Here is a 20,248-nt window from a genome sequence, read left to right as displayed (position 1 = left end):
CTTTGCTGCTGACACAAAATTGATTTTTTTATGACTCAGTAGGAGGACAAAATAATACATTTAATTTTCAGCTATGGGGAAGAAAACCACATTTGCCTGTTTGACAGAGGTCACTGAGCCTACCTTCCTTGCTGAGGCTGTGAAAGAATAAAACTGCTTTGTGCAGTGCGGTGTGACAGAGTGCCAAAGAGATCCCTCTGACAAGAGCAAGGAGGAAGCTCTGTCATGTCTGCCCCAGACACGTGCAGCACATTTGATTCACCCTTTTCCTGCAGCTTAGGCACCCACTGACACCAGTGAGGTTAACTGCTAGCAAGTCAATTTGCATTCATTTCAGACCTGAGAAAAATAATGGGTGTATGGAGCATAGTGGTAGTGAATGCAGCCCAAAAAGATGGGTGACTGACACAGCTGTTAATAAGTTAAATGAAATTGGCTCTACTTAAACTCCACATTCTCTCTCTCAGCCAAATGTGCTTATCACAGGGTATACCTTAGGAAGAGGATATAGTTTGCTTCTTAATTTGTACACAACGTGCCAATATAAAATCTATCAGAACCTTAGTGAGTGTGGTCAGGAGTCACAGGTTTTATGAGCTTCCAAGATAAAGCTTGGTCTCTCTTAAAATGAATAGTGCCAACAAACAGGCTTTATTCTTGACTGTCTTCCTGCACCACTTACCAGCAGTTCTGAATACAACCCTTTATTACTGTAAAAATGACTGCAGATAGCTCCCAGAAATGGACTCTCAGGGGCATGAGGAATGCATATCCTCCTTTTTAAACTGTATAAGGATCTTCCTGATTTGTAAATTGCGCCAAAAAAAAAAAAAAAAAAAAATCTATCTATCTATAAAATGAGGTAGTCTGGGAAAATAGGCCTGAGACAAATTTGAATGAAAGTGGTTATTAACACTGTGGCTTCAGGGAACAGATAAAGAAAATAGAATGGATTTTGTAAACTCATTATACTTTGTCCATAGCTTTGACAGTGTCTGTTTAATTCCTTGCACACCTGAAGAAACATCTTTACCTCTATGGAGATCATTCATATTAAATGAATAATTAGTTTGTTCTGTTGCTTCAGTTTTTATTTAAAATATAATTCATAGGCAAATTCCATATTCCTGCTAGATTTATGAATTATAAACCATACACTAAATCCATTTTATTTAAACCAACAAATTTTCTCTTTCAAAAGATAGGAGCTCTTCTGCACTATAAGAACACCTTTAGCAATATCTAAGTAGGCAAATGATAATTACTCTGGGGTTTTTTTTGTCAAGCCTGTGAATCTGATGCACACTAATTGGAGTTTTTTGTACAAGTAAGTAAAACTTCATTCTTCAAAGTGCTGAACAGCTTGCCTAATGCCTGGAAGTGGTAAGCCCCACTTCAAGGTGCCCAGATCCTCTAAGAACACTGACGTTTATGGGTCCTCTGTTATAACCCAAGGTTTCTCCAGCTGCCTAACAGAGTTTAATGCATTCATTATAAATTCTGTCCCAGAGTGAGAAATCCCTTTTTATTTATCTGTCCCATCTTTGTGTTTCACTCTTGGTTAGACATAGTTAACGGAGAACAGTAAGTGTTATCAGAATTCTAGGAATATCAGCTGCGTTTGTAATCATCTTCCCAATTCTTATTTTAAAAATAATATATGTGAGTGTATTAATGCAATGTAATAATAAATATGTCTGAGCAACTGCATACAGTGCAGGAAAGTACTAGACCAAAACCTCACACTCTGAATTCTTTATCTAGCTCAACTCTCTTATGATGTGGCTGAAAATGGAAGTAGGGTTTATTTTTCTTCTGAACAGTAGTTCTCTGTACTCCTGTATTTGCAGTTGCTGTTCCACACCCTGATGCACTGGACAACAAAAACCAGGCAAAAATCACCTGAAAAACTATTAAATTACTATAATGATAACACCAAGGACTCAGGGTTTTTTTTCTAAATTGTTATTGACCTTTTTCATGTCCTTTCTTGTCTTTCTGACATGTGCATAGAAGACATTTTTTGTTCAACATACATGATAAATGCTTGTCAAAAGTTTGTATGCCCAGACAATCAAAATTTCATCTATGTTTTTAACTCTGGCAAGCATTAGTGTAAGTCTCTGTCTTTAAAATACCACCAGTTCAGTCTGTTGGACAGTCTTCCTGACCAAGAAACTTCTGTAGAAGTGTTTCTATTTCCTAAGAATGCCACTATACATCATCTGCATTTCTGCTCCCATGGGAGTTCAATTTCCTAATTACATACATAAACCATTGTATGTTAGGTGTACACTGCATAATTACAAGAGAAGGCCTAAATTTCACAGCTATTTTAATGGTACAGTTTTTTTAAGTAGCATTCTGCTCATTTTTATCATCATACATTACTCAAACTAGAAGAAACTGAAAAATATTATTTTCAATTAAAAGAAGTTTTGAAGACTTCTCTCAAAAATTAGGAGCTGGGGAATAAAATCCATTATTTAATTCTAGTATGATTTTCTGCTCACACCAGTATTGTGCTTCACAAAATACTACCAAAAACTAGCTGAAATTTGCTGTAGCTGTTTCACTAGCTGCAATGAGAATTTTGTACACAGACAAAAAGTAGTTGCTTTCCTGGGTTCTACTGGGCAAGATCTGCCCACTGTTTGAATTGTATTGAGCATCATACAGACGTGTTAGAGTGATATCAGATTTGCCTCTGATGTGTTGGAAGTTGTTCAGACTTTTCCCTCGGCAACATAGAAATTATTTGTTTGAGGAGTATGACCATATTGCCATGAATTGCTGAGCACTGATTCTTTTTGAAATAAACAGTGCAACACACAATAGTAAAGGGAAAGGTACATTTTGCTCACTCGGAGCAATAAATGAAAAGAACATTTTTCCCACAGTTGTGGTGGTATGACTGCTATTGGAAAAGATTCTATGCAGTTGTTCTGCTATGAACATTTGTACTGAGGCAAATACATGGGACACAGACTGGAGGTACAGAATGAAATGTGGAACACAACACACTGGAATGTCTGAAGGTACCTGCACTGAAATGCTGAAAATTCAGAGAGAATTTCTTGCTTCTGGAAAGTTTTGTCATTTATTTCTGTCTCGGAGACATATGTGCTCAGGTCCTTCATTAAAAAATAAAGATAATAATAAATGTCCTACACTACCTCCTTAAAATAAAGATCTTTTTCCTTACATCACCTTCTAAATTGATTTACTTTTCTACCTAAAGGTTTGGAATGTTTCACAGTCTTTAAAGTATAAAGGTCACATCTCCTCACATACCACATACCCATTTAAACTTCTTAATAAATAGAAAAGATAATAAACTATAAGGAATAGGAAAAAAAATCTCTAATTGCTATAAAAAGTTGATTTTAACATCAAATTACAAAAATATTACACAGTTACTCTTCTAAAACAACGGGGTCCCTCCAGATGGGACACCTTTTGCTGTGACTCTCTCAGCTGTTTAAGTGATCTGCTGGGTGAAGCCTCTATGACTAACTGCTCATTCCATTCAGCAGCAGAATACAAATCCTTCAATAAAGTGCAGTTCAGTCACCTGGAATACTGGGGTGGTTTTTTTGCATTCAGATGAATGAATGACTAGTTTTAGAGTAAATGGAATGTCTGATACGAGAAGCTGCATTCTGCAGGACCAAGGAAACCAAGAACCAAGGATGGGTGAACTTCCTCTTGACAGATAATCTTTGGTTAGGGCTCTCCGCGGGGCTGGGCATTGTCTGAACTCAAAGAGCCATTCTGCTTCAGCACAATTAAACCAACATCATCCAGCGGAGTGATCTAAATCTCCTGAGCACAGGAGTGGCGGGACTTTGCATTTCCAGTCACTTGCCCTTACTCAGCTCAGCTCAACAAGAATAACACTAAATATTCACTGGGGACAAAGGGTCTTGCGTCTCCCTTGCACTTTGTCTGTGCGAGCGGCAGGGGCGGGGTGTTCCGGGGCCGGGCTTGTGGAGTCTGCTGCTGCATGGCCACACTGGATTGGCGATGTGGTAAGAGGCAACACAGGTCACAGTATCAGCTTTGAGGGCAACTCAGTGTGGGCAGAACGATCAGGACTTCAGGTGCAGGTGGGGGATACACGCCATAACTAACCATTCAACTAAGGTAAGAGGATGAATGAGCCCTGAATAGATGAGGATTACAGAAGGACAGAGACACCTGAAGATAATGAAACAACTAAAGATACCTGTGCCATCTCGTTGGGGTTAATAGGAGGACAGCAAGTAAACCAGCATGTGGGAGAGAGGAGAGAGCAGGAAAAAAGGAAAGCTTTGATTTCCTTTGTTTTAGGGGTACCAGCAGGAAATAATGCAGTATTCCCTTCTTTTCTCCATGGTCATGAATAGGAGAGAGAAGTGAGAAGTTAAGTTTCAGGCTTGCTCAGCAACAGAATCAGAAGCAAGGAAAGCAACTCTAGCTTTATTCTTTATCAGTTCTCGTGGGGGGAAGAGAGTTGGTGAGGGAGCAGAGCAGATTTGATTTGCATATCAGCTGGAGCAGCAGTGGGCAGAGTGGGAGGACAGTAAAACTTTCTGTACATTTCTGAGATAAAGAGAGATATGAAAACTTGATACCTAGTTTCACTTCATTTGATCATTATTGTGTGGGGCACAGAATAAAACTAAAATATTCCATTTTATTGGACAAGGGACTTTAAGAGCACGATGCAGTATTTAATTAATGTTGTCATGTTCTTATGTTAATTGTACTTCCTGTTTTTTTGTATTAGTATTCAATATGAGTATATTACACAACTTGCATTGTGGTTAATGCTGAATAAAATTCTAAGGAAAGGACAGAAATAGGACACTTTTGAGGGGGAACATGAAATTAGTGACAGGAAATTACTTTTTAATTCCTATTTTTCCTTTTTTTTTTTTTTTTTTTTTTTTTTCAGAGGTTTGAAAAAATTACAGCAGTGGCTTTAGCATGTGTTTTCTATGACAAGACAAATTTCTCCTTATGCTTCATTTAGCCCAGCCTATTTAGGCTGGGGGTAAGAATACATGAAACTTCCCATTTCAGGATCAGTGGGATAAACCATCAGTGGCCATACTGTCTTGTACAGTGGCATTAGAAAATGCCACTCGGAGAAAGCAGAAGAGACCAGTTGCCTACTGTCCACAAGGCTTGGTTAAAAGGTGTCAGAAGGTAATACACATCACTGCCTGTTCCCTTTAAGGAATTTATCTACTCCCTTTTAAGGCTGTGATAGTATCTCCGTTTTGCCTTTTTAAAATTAGCTACACCAAGTGCTCTCTAGCCCTAGCATTGCAAGATGTAGTAAATTTTACTTCTGCATTGACCTTTCCACCACCCTCATAATTTTGTAAATTTTAGTCCTTTTTCCTTTCCCTTTTTTCCTCATTTCCCTTTTAAACAGCTTCAATCTTTTGAATCTTTCCTTATAAGACTGCTGTGACATCCCCTCAATCATTTTAGCTGCCTTTCTCTGTACCTTGTCTAGCTCCACTGTGTTTTTCTTGAGGACCCAGGAGTTTTAAGCTCGCAAGATGAGAAGTTTACATAGTGGCACAATTATGCTCCTTGTGTTATTTTCAACACCTTTCCTGCCAATGATCTGCATTTTGCTGGCTTTTTAGGGGGCTGATACTGAACACTATGTCAATAATTTTTGTAAAATGACTGTGATATTTCCAAGATCACTTTCCTGAGCTGGAATTCTGAGAGTCCTGAATTCTCCACATAGGTGACTTTTAGATTCTTTTTCTCTAGATGCACTGCTTTTCTTTTAGATTGGTGAAATGAATTAGGTATCTTTTTTCCCATTCAGTTTTGTGAACTTCTGGAATTCCTCACTGCCTATTGTAAGAGCTTGGTATTATTTTGAAATGTGATGATTTTGCTGCATTTCCCTTTCCGGATCACTGGTGAAGAATATGAATAAGTCTAGTCCTCATACTAGTCCCTACTGAAGTCCACTGCCAATATTTTTCCACTTTGTACAGCATTAGCCTTTATTTTTAAACCTTTATCCATCCTCCAATAGATAAAAGGTCATTCATTATCTGTAATCCTATGGCTATGTAAGGTTGGGTTTTTTGTAACCTTTGGCATGTAATCTAGTCAAAGGCTTTTTGGAAATTCAAATGTACTATTCCCTTTGCCCATGATATAATCCCAGCAGGCCAGGGAGATAGGACACCCTTTCACTCCAGCCCTGCAGACACTTTTTCAATAGACAGTGTTTATTCATGTATTCAGCAATCTCTTTCCTTTCTATAGACCTGTTTTACAATTTTCTCATGAGTCATACTCACTGCTCAGTAGCTCCCAGGTTTCCCCTCCAGCGCGTGCTGTGGATAGCCAATAGTTCTGCAGTATTATATCTCATTTCCTTCTGAACTCTTGGGTGAATGTTATCTGGTCTTGGTGACCCATTAACATATTATTCTGATTAGTCTAAGTACTTTGGGTATGCCTACTCCAAATCAAACTATCTCATCTCTCTGCTATAAAAGTTACAGCTTATGGGAATCTTACCAATACTGAAGCCAAGAATCTACTGAGTTTCCTTGTTGGCTCTTTTGCTCCCAGTTGCTCCTTATTTCCAGTCCTCAGACAGTCCCACCATTTTCCACCCAGGCTTCTTGCTTGTCTGGATAGGGCTAGTAGACATCCAGGAGTAAGATATACAGCACCTTCTGGGATGCTCTCTTCTCCCTGTAAATGTTCAAGTTTTGGAAACACTGGTATTATCACCTTGGCTGGGGTCTAAGATAATATTCATTTCATACCTATTCACTGTGACACTCATGATTTCATAGGTAACTATCATATCGTATCTCAGGGGAACTCTCCTGGCTGAATAGCCTTTTCTAGAAAGCAAATCCTTTTCTTTCGTATACTTGAGAGCTCTTATCCTTCTCTGGGCCTTCAGTTGGAGATTTTTGGCTTCCTTATCTATTATGCTTTGCCTGGTTTGAATTGTGTTGTGCAATTTGGGATAATTTTTCTGGAATATAATGTGGAAAGTTGGGCATCCTGCAACCTTGTTTATTTCCCAGAGCTCTAAGTTTGTAACAGACTCTGGCACGGGCATTTGCAACTCTTTTAAATCATACATACCTGTCCTCATTCCACATTCAAAAAGCATCCTGTATTTTCATTTGAGTTTTCTGGGAACAAAAAATGTGCATGCACACTATGAACACTGCCGATCATGGTTATTTACCCACAGTTAAACTTGCAGCTGAACTAAGTTAGATGTTACCTATCTGTCAGGAAAGAAACTTGTCAGAAAGCTAACTCTGCAAATGAAAAGGGCACAGTTTTTCATTGGATTAAGAAACTTAATCATATTCAAAGTGTATTGTGCTGTGAGGCATGCTGGAGCAAGAGAGTTATGCAGCTGCAAGTGTGGGAAGAAAGGGCAGGAGCAGTCCTCTGGGAGGCAATGAGCCATGGCCAGACTACACCCGACCAGCACACTGACTCACTACAGGTGGGATAGATGCAGTCACAGATTGATTGCAGAGTTGAGCTGGATGAATGCTGAAACCTGGTGCATTTTGGACAACATGGGTTTACTGCACACTTGCACAGCAACTGTCTTGGGTGTCCATGCCCTAGTACTGGCAGCAAGGGGCTGTGAGGGTGGTCTTTTTGAGAAGAAACCAGGACCTGCCCCTGACTGGCCAGTACAGTTCCAAATAGTTCCAAAACTGAGGCACCACATGATGCACAGCTGAGCCTGTTAGCCAAGCTGGTGGCACCTCTGTGAAAACATTTAAAAAGGGGTTAGAAACCTGCAGAGCAGCAGAGAGAGAGGATTGAGAAAATGCGAAACAGCCCTGGAGACACCTAGATCAGAAAAGGAGAGGAAGGAGGTGCAGTGATTCCCCTACAGCCCGTAGAATATAATGGAACAGATATTCACAGCGCAGCCCATGGCGTTCCCTATGCCACAGCTGGTGAAGAAACCCTTGAAGAAACATGCGGCTCATGGAGAGTCCACACAGGAGCAGACTTCCCAGAAGGAGCTGCAGCACCCATGATGGACCAGTCTGTTTTTGAAGGACTATACCCTATGGGAAGGACTCTCACTGGAGCAACAGGAAAGTGTGAGGAGGAGGAAGAAGCAGCAGAAAAGAGCAGTTGTGCACAGATGGCAACTCCCCCATTCTCTATTCACCTGTCCCACTTGGGGTAGGACGAAGTAGAAGAGTTAGAAGATTTTGGAAAAAAGGATTGAAGTTGAACCTGGGAGGAAGGCCTATAGTGGTGCTTTGGTTTTGTCTTTCTTTCTCATTGCTCTACTTTTTTATTCTTTCTTTTTTAATGGGTAATAAATGAAATCAATCTTCTCCAAATCAAGACTCTTTTGCCTGCGACAGTGACTGCAAGGGATCTCCCTGTCTTTATCCATGAGCTTTCTCGCATTTTCTTCTTCTGTCATGTTGAGGAGGAGGAAGAAACGAGCAGCTGGGTAGGTGTCTGGCAGCCAGCCAAGGTCAATTATTCAGTTACAGTAATGATATTCCATGAATCACAGAAACAATATTGTGCAAGTAACTCATTGCACATACAAAGAAGAAGTACAGAGTACTCATTTAGTTGATAAAAAGTTCAAAATGAGCTGGTAGTGTGTGCTGACAGCCCAGAAGGGCCATTGTACCCCAGGCTGCATCAACGGAAGCGTGGCCAGCAGGTCAGGAGAGGTGATTCTTCCTGCTCTAGTGGAAGGTGTGCCTTCCCAATGCAGAGGGGTTGAAACTAGCTGATCTTTAATGACCACTTTCAACCCAAACCATTCTATGATTCTGTGATTTCTCAGGGCTGCCGTCCAGTGTCCAGGAAACAATCAGAGCAGTAGGACCTAGCCACATTTCTAGAAATCTGACAATCAGCAAAAAATATGGTGATGGTGTAAAAAGCACAGAGAAATGCAGCAAGAAATTACAAGAAATATAGAGTTGGTCAGTCTGTATCAGATAACAAACAAGAAGACATAAGATTTTATTTAGAAAAGAAGGTGATGTAAAGTATCATCCCTAGTCATGGACATGGGAACTGCCAGCAGCAGCACTGTGCACTGCCTCTCTCTTCCCACTCCTTACACTCATACCTGCAGTCAGATTCATCTGCTGGGGCACCTACCCTGCAGCAGTGATGGACAGGTTTCCCTGGGGAGAACCAGGAATGGGCTGGCAAGTTTATAGGGGTCTGCATCTAATAGATGGACATGGGAGCCCTGGGATGCAGTAAATCCTTGTTCCTGCACGTTGATGTAAGAGTCCCTCTGTAAGTGTTCAGAGGAGAGTGTATCAGACACAGTCCGCATGGCCCTGAAAACACAGAGTAGGAATGTTTGACAAAGAGGTGGGGTTTTCTTTACCTTACAGAGTTCTTTATTCAAGCAATAACTTTATTATTACATGGTTTGCAGACATCTTGGACTCAGTCTAAGTCACACTTGGCATTTTTCCAACAGAAGGGTTTGTTGCAGTTGTACTTTCCTTGTAGTTGTGGGTATGGTAGGGGCTTGTTAGTTATAAGCCTATGCTGTTTCCCTCTCTTTCTAATTTTCTCTGTGTGCAGCTGTAATAAGAACAACAATGAGCTCCTTGAAAAGCTGCAGTTAGGTCGGGACATTCTCTTCACAATTCTGCAGAGTCTGTTCAGCTACTACAGGACATAGGCTTAAAAATACATGAAAATACAATGGCTGCAAAGCATCACTTCAAACAAACAAATGAAAGAATGATTTAGCTCTGTGAAACTACTGTGTTTAGGACAAAAGAGCTAACAATAGTAATATGAAACTGCAGGTGCTGAATCTGCATTGTTCAGGTGAAATGCCAAAAAACCTTACAGCCATCCAGAGATGCCATTGCACTTGCTGAAGATGGTGAAAAAATTTTCATACATTTCAGTATGAGGTGGATTAGACTTGGCCATGTCAAATATGACAGGTAATTATCACACTGTGCTAAAGAATTAATTTGTAGCCTACTATCCTGTACCATTAATAAAAAGCACTGTGCTTTGAAAATTGTAATTACTTCTTCTCTTTTTACTCATTTGAACATCTGAGTATGCAGCAGTTACTGTAAGATGCAGAAATCACTGTAAGATTATTTAAATTGATGATTGCTTTATTACTAACACTGAAGATCAGTGCAACTTCAGTATTCTGATGATCATGCTCTCTCTGGAAACCTGTTTCAATTTAGCTTCCTTCTTTCTTATACAACCATTGAAAAAAATGAGACAGTAAAGCCAAGCATTCATAAGCTTGTAAGATGTCCCAGTGAGGGGTCTTCATTCAATCTCAGTTTTTTCTTCGTTCTGTGTGTTATGATATCATGTTTAATTTTAGGTTAATAGCAAGATATTCCAGATTCACAAAGGGAATGGATGATGCTCTGGGACAAATCTGGAGCCTGTAAGGGTAGAGACTATAGGCTGTTTCCAAAGACATAAGGAGACATGCATTGGATAAGCCAGGGAAAAGCAGGATGGCAAGTGATGACTTTAAGACTTCATAGTTGAGTGCTTTTCTGGGAAACTGAACCTTCCTCAACTACAGACTGCTTTTGTGATTCTAGACTTTTTTTTACATTTAACCTGCTGTCTTGGCCAATAAGTGAGCCTCATGCTTTGAAAATTTAGGGCCCTGATATTTTTTTTTTTTTAAATAGAAATTGGCATATATTGTGTATTGATAATTTTGGTTTTCATTTTTCTGCCTCTGCTTATAGAATAAGAATAATGATACTACCTAATGTAATAGTCACTTTGTGGAGGTAACTATAATAATGCTTTTGAATTAGCTTATTCTATTAACAGCAATCATGAGAATTCTGTAAAGAAAATGCAATTTCTTTTTAATCCAAACCATGGTCTGAGGTGGGAAATTACTGAAAAATATAGCTACAGTTTCATATTATTAAAGACAATCACAATGACTATACATTGAATTGAGCAAATTAAAATTGCACAGAGATCCTCAATTCTGTCATCCTATAGGTTCCAAATGTGAATTTAAATTATTTTATCTTTTTTAATTCTCCAACTCTAGACCTAATTTTTAACTTTCATTCCTAGTGCTCATTTAATCACTTGAAGCTCTGGAAAAGCAGATAGTAATAATAAGATGCTATGCTACGAAGAGTCACAAATTTGGAAGTTGTTTTCTGATACCAAGACATGTATGTTAGTTATTGCAATGTCTTTCCTTCTAATTTCTTTTGCCATCCTTCCAATACTTTTCTGCCATTCAGATTATCAATCTTCTACTTCCTAATTCCTTTCTAGCTTCCAAGGACTCTCAGTGAAGTTACACACAGCAGCAGTTTGTTTTGCTGCATTACAGAAGAAATGGGGCTTGCAGAGCTAAGAATATTCTGAGATTTAAAAGGCAGTCAATCTTTGGCAAACACAGCAAATGGTGCTTTCCCTACTCTAATTAACTTCCCTGTCAGATTCTTCCCTCATTTAGCCATGTTTCCCAACAAATGCAACCATGAGCCACGAGCAACTAAAATTAAAAAAAAAAAACCACCTGAAAAACCAGTAAAAATGCTGTATAATCTACATAGCTGACACTAGCATCCATGCCTGAAGCCACATGAAATGGCACAAGAAGCTGAAGGAGCTCTGCCTGCTGGGATCCACAGCTGCAGTGGATGCATAGCCCTGCTGAGCTTCTGTCCCCACAGCATGCTGCAAGGAATGCTCCCTCCCTGCACCTGCACAAGTACTGATCTGCTGATGTGCTTGCACCTATGTTCCCCCCTGTCATGCTGCACTAAAGGCGTCTGAATGGTTTCAGCCTGTAAGTGGCAGGTAGTGAAATTTTACACAAGAAACATTTGCTTTGGACTTCCGTTGGGACTGGTAACTCCTGAAACCATAATGTTCTAACCTAATCAGTCAAAATATTCTTGAAAAAGAAGCATTTTTATGTAATACTGCTATCCCCTCCTCCTGAGCAGCTAGCCAAAATTGGTGGAGTTATGAGCCATTCTTCGTAGAAGCAAAAGTGGTTGGCAATGTGTTTCTTTGTTATTGTTCTCATTCTTTCCAATCAGGCATCAAGTTCCATATCTTTGCATTGAGGAACAGGAAAGAAATAGAAATGGGCTATTCATCCATTTTGAGTTTTCTTTTGGTCTACACCCTGCTTCCCTCCCCTCCCTCCCCAAAAGCCCATTCATTTGTTGCTAGCTGAAGTCATGCCCTAGAGCTGGAGTCAACCTTTGGTCTCTGTCAACTTCACAGTTCCACCATATTCCTCCTTCTCTTGAAAAACCACAGCTCCACCAATCTGTCTTCTCTTGATAGCACCCACATGAAATCCTTCTGCTTTCTGCAGTCAGATTTTTGCATTCCAATAAATAAAAGCAATGACAGACAACCTGGTTTTGACTGAGAGCTGACAGAGATTAATCCCCACATCACATAAATTAGCATAAGTGATCTAAAATGTTTCCAAATGTGATATGCCAAGCTTGCATTTATCTTACAGTAAACATAGAAATCATAGCACTAAAAATAAACTTTACTAGCACGGAGGTTTCACTTTTCTCATAGTCATTAGATCATAAAGACACCTCAGTTCCCAAATAACATTACTTTTAAGTTGCAATATCACAGAAGTAACCATTTTTAATAGCTGGTCAAGTAAAAAAAATAGTTTTCCAGAGTAATTAGCCAAGCAGCTATGTCTGAGATGAGAGATTCAATTAGAAATTGAATTATGTGGAGCTTGTTTATACTGATATTAAAAAAAAGGATTCAGTCCAACCTTGGAAGCCTGTGGGGCTTTTCTTGACATTCCTATCAAGACAACTTAAAGAATAAAGGCTTTCTCTCAAGCAAACAAACAAATCTTTTTCTGAGTAATTATTATCACACTTCAGGTAGTGGAGGTTGTAAGCCACGATTCTGCACGCTAAGTGACTGACTGCTAGAGACAGGAAAGTAGCCTTCAGAAATGCTTTTCCTGGAGTGCTGCTTGGTTTTGAAATCAATGAAGGAGCAGTAATTAAGAGCAAGATCAGGAATTTTTTTTCTCTAGGTATCTGAGAGGGTGAAATGGTATCAGAGGACATCCCTTTTTACTCTGCCTCTGAAATGATTACAGTCCCAGTGTTTGTTACCTCTTGAGAAAGTGATCAGCTCTGTTCTAGCAGGGCAGAACTGGGCACCCCTGCTAGCACACCTTTTGCAATCACAGAAGGATACAGAACAAAAAGAAAAAAATGCCCTGTTCAAGTATAACAGTGCAAACATTTTCTTGGATGTTACAAATTTTGGATGGCCACTCACACATTACATCTCAGTTATTTTAGTCTCCTAACTGAAGTGCCTGTTGCTTAGGGTCATTTTACAACAAGAGGGAGAAATATCTTTGAACAGTGATTCAGCCAAGCCAACTGCAAATGCCTATTTCTATTTATTGATTTGAGAAGGTTTGTTGGACAATTCAGCTAAGGGTCCAAAGAAATTTTTTTAACACATTTATTATTTCCAGAAGTGTCCCAGGGCTGATGGAACTTCATATTATTCACACAGATAGATGAGGGTTTTGTAAGTACATTGAGCCCTCAAATAATCCGACCACACCTCTTCTTATTATTTTGCATAGTAGCACTTTTCCAAGGATATGGGACAGCCTATTCTTGGTCCTGAAGCAATAATACAAACAAAAATTATTACATTATATTATGTTAATAGTACCTAAAACAGATTGACTGTAGCTTTGCTATTCTGTGCTATTTCATCCAGTCTCATAGCACTAAGCATTATTCTTTTAGATGCTGCAACTCTGTGTTAGTTATTTTGTGTAGCAAGTCATATACCCAGAAATTACAGATGCACATAGAATATTGGCATTTTGCTTTAAACTAAAGACAAACATGCTGTGTAAGATTAGTTATCTAAAATATACTCCAGAATCATGCATCATACTGAACATTTAGAAAGTGGTTTGATATTTTCTGGCCATCTGTACAGGACCAAATGCACCACTGGTTCAACTCTGAGTGCTTCATAAGCATTCCATTCATTTGCTTGCAAAATAGTAAATATAGTCAAGGAATTTCAAAAGCTTAAGAGACTACCAGCAAAGCAGGACATGAACTCATTTCATTTCATACCCCTATCTTATATGAAAAATTGACTATGTTCCATAATACAGTTATGACACTCCATGATATGACTTAGTGTGCATAAAAGTTGCCACTAAAAAGTCTTTCTTAGTTTGTAGTTGCTGTTCAATACAATCTCAGAAACCATAATATCTCCCTCTATTTTAAGGGACAAATTGAAGTGCTGAGGTATTTACTGTGGAAATGAGGTCTTCTTTATTCTGAACTGCGGGAGACAGAGGAGTAGAAACTCCTGCAATTAAAGGAGGCTTTGATTTACAACCCTGGAAGAGACTAGGTCTGGCTTAATTGACAGAGATTTGTGGACTTTAAGCAAAAGGATTACAAACTTGTGTTCCTATCATCATAAGTAAAATTGTACACTGGGTGTTTTGGTGAAGGGTTTTAAAATATAATAGTGTGGTTTTATATAGTTTAAGTTAAGAATGTAGATGGTATAAGAAAGACAACTGTGTGTACGTGACATGAGAAGTTATTGGTCAAGACATGGCTGCATTGCAGTGAGAAGTGCCACAGGTGATAGGTCATTAATCTAAAACAAAGTGTCATTTTAAGTATCTATTGGATTAGAAAGTTTTAAATTACGATGTAACCCTAAATCTTGTGACTAGTCGCCATTACTCGGAGGTGTTGTAAAACCTCACGCCTCGACTGATGCATTTGTTATTTTAAACAATAAATTCGTGTAGTTGCATAGTCCCATCCCTTAAAGTTATTTTCCTCCAACACGTGAAAGCGCGAGAAACGGACACTGAACTTTTTGTTATTTTCTTCCTGTGGACTGTGTGACACAGATATCTTTTGCACACCTGGAGATTTGCTTGTTCACCATGGCTTTTCGGCAGGCTAAAAGCCTTCACAACTCTAGTAACTAAGAAAATAATAAAAAATAGGAGGCAACACTGTAGTTACAGTAAATCAGTGCATGTACATAGAACTCATCAACTTTGGTGTGAAACAAGAAGGGCAGACCACAATCTAAAACTTTCTGTGGTGTCTGTATATGGAGGAACACAAAGAGAATACTCATCCAAAAGCAATCCAAACTCATCCAAAGAGCAATGGAGAGATGGACAAATCAACTATTGACTCACATAGGCTGCTTCATGACTGTGGCCATTATCAGTGATGTGCTGGAAGGTCAAGGGCAAGGCAGAACTGATTGCTTCATCCTTTCCAGTACATTGATGGACGTAGGTCTAATAAAAATGTCTAATGATATGCTTTTGCATCTCATACACCATAAAATTTCGTGTTTCTTTTTGGGGAGTTAAATTAGGAAACTAGCTGTTAAAAATCACTATGGCTCAGAAATGGTGCTAAAAGCAAATATAGAAATACACCTATAGGAATAGATATGGCAATGGAACTTCAGAAGTGCAGTTAAGTCTCTCTTTCTTATCTGAATCTCTTGCTCATCTGAGTCAAGTAAGGCTCATAGTGACCAAAAGAGGTTGTAATACAGTCTGCTGAAATTAGTTCTGCAAAATAAGTTAGGTGGATTTCATCCAGCTTCCAAGAGAGACATGTCTTCATCCCAAAATAAAGCTTCTGCAACTAACAAGCATCTGTGCTGGTATTTTCAGCAGAAGAGCTGAAGGCACTGCCAGCAGATAGAGAATGAAATCCTTACTGCTCCTTAGGGCTCTCATTTGGGACAGGCACGAGACACGCTCAGTAGCAGGGAACAAAGAGTGTCTGCATGTGCTGCCTGAGATCCTGCAGCTCACCACTAACTCCACCTTATGGCCTCATGGCTGTCATCTGTCCCTAGACAGCTTTCATCTCTCAATTACTTTGAGCAGAGTGTGTATGTGTTTGCCTCACGTTTTTTGAAGTACCAAAGCATTCCTTCCCTTTTTCTTTCAAATGGATTAAGAAATGAGGTGAACATGCTAAATGACTTACCAGCACATATAAAAAAAGTTATTTTTGCTTCTACCACAGTCACTGGGCACAAAGCCAGTTTCCTGGGACTTGTTTCAGGAATGATTGACTTCCATCTCGGGTGAACAGAGGTCTTCAAATTGCAGACCTGTTGGTGTGATATATTTTATAGATTTGATATTCTGCATGTATTAATTTTTAAGAAAGAATAAGACAGAGTATAAATTGCTTAGTATATTCTAGGCAGGTAGGCAGGAACCTCATTCTACTGTTTAAATATGACAATACCAAGTATGGTACCAATGCTGTCATTATTTGTGATCAGCTTATTGTTCATCCACTTTTTATGCTTTTGATTTCATTCAAGATGACTACAGTCCTTTTAATCAGCCTTTAAATTGGTATTTCTGCCCTTACTAGGAAAATTCATGGGATCGCTAATTAAAATGATTGAATATAATGAACAGAAAATAATTAACTGCTGTCCTCAGAAACAATTAGAGACAGATTTGTGTAGGCTGTCTCTGAGAAGCAGTCTCTGCCAAGGTTCTTCCTCAGAAGCTTAGAGCATTCCTTTCCCAAACCTAGGTATTACTAGGCCTTGCTGCAATCAAAGTTTAAATGCTTCCATATGCTGCAGTAAAATATGGATAGAGAAATGCAGTGTATAACAAATACATAATAAAAAAGAGCTAAAGGTGCTTAGGCAATTTACTTGATTTATCATATTTCTTATTATTTCCAAGGAAAAAATAGCACTTTAATACAAGAACTAGAAGAATAATACTTAAATTGCCATGTTTCTCTACTTGTCAGGGTAAAATTCCGACAGAGACTTAGATCAGCACCAGCTTTTAACTCTCAAAAGCAAAATGACTGAGATGTTTCCGAGTGTAATAGCATCATTGCAAAAAGAAATTATACTGAGGTCATGTACAAAGGACAAAAGAACTGGTATCTTTGTGAGGTTCTCCATCTTTTCATCTGTTTGCCTTTTTTACATCACCATGTTTCAAAAGTAGTCTGCTTTAAAAACACAAGGAGTGTTTTACATACAATCCAACTCCCCCCCCCCCCCCAGCCAAACCAGTTTGTGTACTAAAGGCACTTATTTTAGTGAGTATACAAACCTTTTCCCCCACAGCAAAAATATGCATTCAAATAAATATCAAAAAATCAAAATCTTGTCTTGGAGACAAAAAATAATGTGCCAACTTTATAATATTTCTTTTATCCATATCCTCATCCTTGTTTTTACAGTATCAACCTTGTGTTCTCAAAACCAGGTTTCATTTCCACAGATGCTTGTCAAGTATACCATTTCCAGCAGTTAAATATTTAATAAGAAATGTCAAGGCTACAGTGTTAAATGTTGTAACCTACTACCACCATATTAATACTCCTTTCATCAAGCAACAGTTGCAAAAAATTAACTAGATATCTTTTTTTTCAAGGTCTTAGCCTGAAGATCTAAAAGGCACAGTATGATTTGAACTAATTTATTTTTTAATCTGTATTTTAAAGTGAAAACTGAGTCAGTTATCTCACACAGGCCTATGTTTACACCACAATAATCATCCAGACTGACACTTTCAGTTTGGCCCATGCTGGGGATCAGAACAACTTACAAGCTCTACATCCTCCAAGACTGGAGTACTTTGGCAAAACAAAGTGGAAAAACCCGTATATGTATAGACTTTCATATCTCAAGCCACTGCAGTTAGGGTTGAATTGATATTGCTTCATAGTTTTCCTTACAAGTCTAATGGAAAAAATCATGTGGTATTTACCAGTGTTGCAACAGCTATGTCTTGCAACAGAATTTATCTCCAAGTACAAATGTGTGTCAGTAAAAGGGAGAAATAAGCAGTAATTATATTAGTTTCTGGTGAGACCCTCTGATGGACTTTATACAATGACAAGTAGTGATAGGACTAGAGAGAGCAGCTTTATACAGAAAGAGGGTAGGTTTAGGTTAGATATTAGGAAGAAGTAAATTAGTAAAGGATTACTTTCAGGGTGGTGAGATACTGGAACAGGTTGTCCAGACAAGTCTTGGATGCCCAATCCCTGCAAGTGCTCAAGGCCAGGTTGAATGGGGCTTTGAGCCATGTGGTCTAGAGGAAGGTGTCCCTGCCAGTGACAGGGGGGTTAGAACTAGATGAACTTTAAAGGTCCCTGTCAACCCAAACCCAATCCAAACCATTACATGATTCTCCTATTGCTTAGCTTACTCAAAAACTAGCCCTTCTATGCAATGGAAATTATTACAGTAGAAATATACTGTACCATGCTCATACATGTGCAGTTTGTTAAAACTGAGGAAGCTCTTGTGGGCAGGTTTGGTGGTTTGCTTGCATATGAAGAAAACAAAATTAGTTTTTAGCAGCTATGGCATCACTAGCTGTCCCTTCGTTTCTTTCAGCATTGAAGCCTAAGGTTTTGGTTTTGTCTGATATACAGATTTGCATTTTGTTCCTTGCTTTGTGTTGCATGAGAGAGCTCTCAAAGCACTGGGATAAAAGGACAGCACTGTGTCCTTACAGGAAGCTGAGTCTTACATCTGAGAAAGTGTCCCACACACTGGCTATCAAGCATGTAAGGCAGATAGCCACGGTGATGTCTCTTCATGCGACACATTCTCTATTCTGATTATGTGGCAAATGTCCACCTTGGTCACACAGGTTTGAGAGGGAGGTCATGCTGTACTACCTCAGGACTTAGAGAAGCAACAAATCATGCATAGTCATTTATTCTGAATCTGTGATTGCGAAGTTTTACATAGGTTTTACCAGGGTATGAGACTAAGATGAGAATACTTAAGAATAAATAAGAATGAATTCTAAGATGAGAATTTTCCTTAGTGATGAGTACCCTGGCCCTCCGATTTCAAACTATCTTGTAGCCTTTGGGAAAGGATCTACACTGCCTGAAACCAGTGATGTTGCAGGCATGTGTTGGGCAGCATGTCATTCTGCTGGTGAAGTCAACAAGTCAGAGGCAGACAGTCATCTTTTCAACCCTGTCTGCTAGCCCTGCAATCTTCTTTCAGACTGACACAGATCATATGTATCTGCATATGTATGGAGCCTGATGTACCCCAGGCACAACAGAGCTGTTTTGCCTGTGCAGAGTGAACTTAAAGGCATGTACTGCAAAACCAGTGCTCAAAATGTGTCTTACTTCCAGTGCATGCAAAATCAGTTGCACAGTGGATCCCATATGCTATAAACCTCTCAGGCTGTGCCTACACACTATAGCACAAGTAAGCACTAGGTAAGTGGCTGTATGTCCTGGACGTGTGGACATGAAGACACTGAGATATGTAGAAATCCTTGACAAATGGCAACAACCCCAGTAGTTCAAAAGGTGATTCATAAAAGCAGTAACCAACTGCCAAAGTTGGTAAAGCAAGAGTGTGCAATGCCTGGTAGAGCTGTGCTGCAGAATAGTTTTCCATTGTGGTCCCAATGCAAGTTCAGTCATAATGCCAGACTGCAGTGTAATCAGGGAATGATAACCATTTACATTACAATCAAACCAATTTAGGTTCTTAGATTATTTAAGAGAGCTTGGAAACAGTTTAAACATTGTATACACTAAACCGAGAATAGGAAGTCTGAGGGGATATATTGGACTGGAAACCCATGTAAGAAATTATGAGGATAGGCACAACTAATCTTCCACTGATATCTCTGACTCATCTGGGTGGGGTTCTCCACTCTGTGCCAAATTGACCTGAACTTAACTTTATACCTATTAAGTGCCTTTTCAGCTGTGTTTTTCTGTCTGGCCAGGTAGTCAACTGAGTGAAGTAGTTGATTTAGGAAAAATAACTCCCTGTCCTGTTCTTGAACCCAGTATTTTCTGTTTGTATCCTGGAGAAGTGTTAAGTTCTAAGACTGAATGTCATAGGTTAGCAAGCGTAGTCCCGGAAGGGACGTCCTTGCTAAGGGGTGCTTACAGTTTCCTCTGGGAACTGACAGAACCTATCAGCTGGCCAGTTTGAATATGGACAATTCTCTAAGCCACTTAAAGTTGTGATCACCTCTGTGATCCACATTTAAGAATAGGCAAACTCCCCCTCCAAGCTCTCTCTCGTTTCCGGCGCTGGCACAGGTGGCTGCGGGCCCTGTGTGGGGGCCAGCGGGCCCGGCCAGGCCCTGCCTGGGCCAGGCCGG

At 39.3% G+C, this 20,248-nt stretch overlaps 1 protein-coding gene across 1 annotated transcript in view; it reads left to right on the top strand.

Moving 5' to 3' along the window:
• The first annotated feature begins 4,127 nt into the window (after window positions 1–4,127).
• Window positions 4,128–20,248, top strand: part of FAM3C (FAM3 metabolism regulating signaling molecule C) — a 60,350-nt gene continuing 44,229 nt past the window's right edge. Inside the window, exon 1 of the mRNA XM_042018122.1 lies at window positions 4,128–4,146. The gene's annotated coding sequence lies outside the window, so the exon portion shown is untranslated. The remainder of the gene's footprint in view (window positions 4,147–20,248) is intronic.

Source organism: Corvus kubaryi, unplaced genomic scaffold (assembly GCF_017639235.1).
Source record: "Corvus kubaryi isolate FWS band 111438036 unplaced genomic scaffold, C.kubaryi_AGA036_p1.0 137, whole genome shotgun sequence".
NCBI lineage: Eukaryota > Metazoa > Chordata > Aves > Passeriformes > Corvidae > Corvus > Corvus kubaryi.
Note: the sequence above shows the minus strand (reverse complement) of the source record. Positions and strands in the feature narration are given on the sequence as shown.